Genomic DNA, 1,999 nt, shown 5'->3' with positions numbered 1-1,999 from the left:
TAGGAGAGAGTTTTTACATGAGTTTGATTGGGACCACGTTGAAATAATGGATCAAGAAGCTCATCTTAACAAACGACTAATTTCAGAAATGATTTACATAAAAAAGCAAACAAGAGGCCTGAATTTACAGGGTGATACGGAGCTTCTTGATTCATATTACTGCGACATTATCAGTAATTTTAAAAAGGTTTGATTAATTTATAACGTCTATGTGGACATGTCTTAATGTGCGAGTGTAAAAAACTTTACACTTTGAAGTGTAAAAAGAGGGGATACTGTAGACAACTTTGAACGTCTTTGTCAGTTATCCTCAGTCCTTTGTTAACATGGAGGCTGTCCACATGTTGCCTTTTACGTGCGTTCCTTCTTTTGTCTATCACTGTGTAAGTTTTAATTTAGTATGCTATTAAGTATTATATAACTCAACGTTTTTTTAATTTATTGACTCAGTAAACTGAATGATATTACAAGACATAGGTTTGGATCTTATTTACAGCATTTCACTTCAATTTGACACATCAGTTTTCTGATTAAATTATTAAGAATGAGGGAGCAGAGTGGAAATGGAATTTATATTGCAATGATATAAGAGAAATCTGTACTGAAGAGGACTTAATCCAAGAGTCGAAACGTCTACTATTCTTCAATAAAGGGATCATTTGCGCCATTAGAACTGCGTCGGCTCTTAAAGGCATTTATTTAACATTTTTATTTGTATATCAGAGCCTAATATGCTTATTTAAACAATACATAAAGTTATCATAATATCAAAAATTTTTTATAAAATCTATTTTAAAAAATGGTCATAGATCACAGTAGTATTGTTTACACTTTTCTTATTTGAAAATTTAATTGATATTCGTATAATAAGATTAATATCATGAACTTTTCTCCTATTTATATTTTCATAGAAAATAATATATAACAAATCGCTATTTTCAGAAAGTTTGATGCATCATTAGTTAATATTGAGAAGAGTAGGTAATCTTGGAAAAAGCGCGCTACATCATCATGATAATAAATAGAAAAATCAAATGCGACTATTTAATTAAAAAATTTTAAAAGAAATTGTTCTGCTACAAAACCTTTATACTGTTCAACAACTCCGCATTTAAGTAAACCATAAAAATAAAATACAGAAACATTTTTTTATTAAAGCACACATTCTTTCTCCCTCTCTCTCTCTTTCTTTCTCACTCTCTCTCTTCGTGCTCCAAAACAATATTTTTAGTAAATCAATTAACAACAAAACTAGTAATAAAAAAGAAAAATTACCATATTATGCAAAACTTAACGAAAAACAAGTACAAGTTTCACATTACAGAATAAATGAATTCTAAAACCCGTACGTATCAGATTATGCAATAAAGATTGCAGCTTGCAAATTTAAAATTAGAATTTGATCAATTAGATAATTTTAAAGTTTTATTCTAAATAATTGAATTTCAGTCTCGCAATTCTCAATCTCTAATGCGTAAGTAATCGTAAGTAATCTAATAAGCGTATAACGATTTACATTTGCATTGCAGAAAATTCGACAGTAAGAATGGTGTGGAAATCATTTTCATTCTCGTAGCACGGTAGGAGGCAGGAAAGGGAGGCACTTGAAATCTCTTGTTTTCTGCGATTGGTAATCGGAAATTGTGCAAATTTCAAGATAAATGTACATAGATTTGTTTGCGTGGAAATATATTCACGCTTGATGCGTACACGAGCGTGTATACTGTATACGTATGTAAAATACGTAACTTCTATTTAAATTAATTTTAATTTAATTTATAGTGTAGTTCAAAATAAAAATAAAATACAAAAATAAAGAAAATAAATACAAAAAATATGCAAATGGTGAGGAGCCAGCCAGATTACTACTACACTGAGAAAAAAAAATTACTTAAAACAAATAAATATGTTTCAGGTACCCCTCAAAAAAATAATTTCTTGAAGCAACTAACATTTTTTTGTTTTAAGTAATTTTTTTTCTCAGTGCAAACACTTTTAC

Source organism: Wasmannia auropunctata, unplaced genomic scaffold, assembly GCF_000956235.1.
Source record: "Wasmannia auropunctata unplaced genomic scaffold, wasmannia.A_1.0 LD336053.1, whole genome shotgun sequence".
Lineage (NCBI taxonomy): Eukaryota > Metazoa > Arthropoda > Insecta > Hymenoptera > Formicidae > Wasmannia > Wasmannia auropunctata.
The sequence above is the reverse complement of the archived record's forward strand: the minus strand, read 5'-3'. Positions refer to the sequence as shown.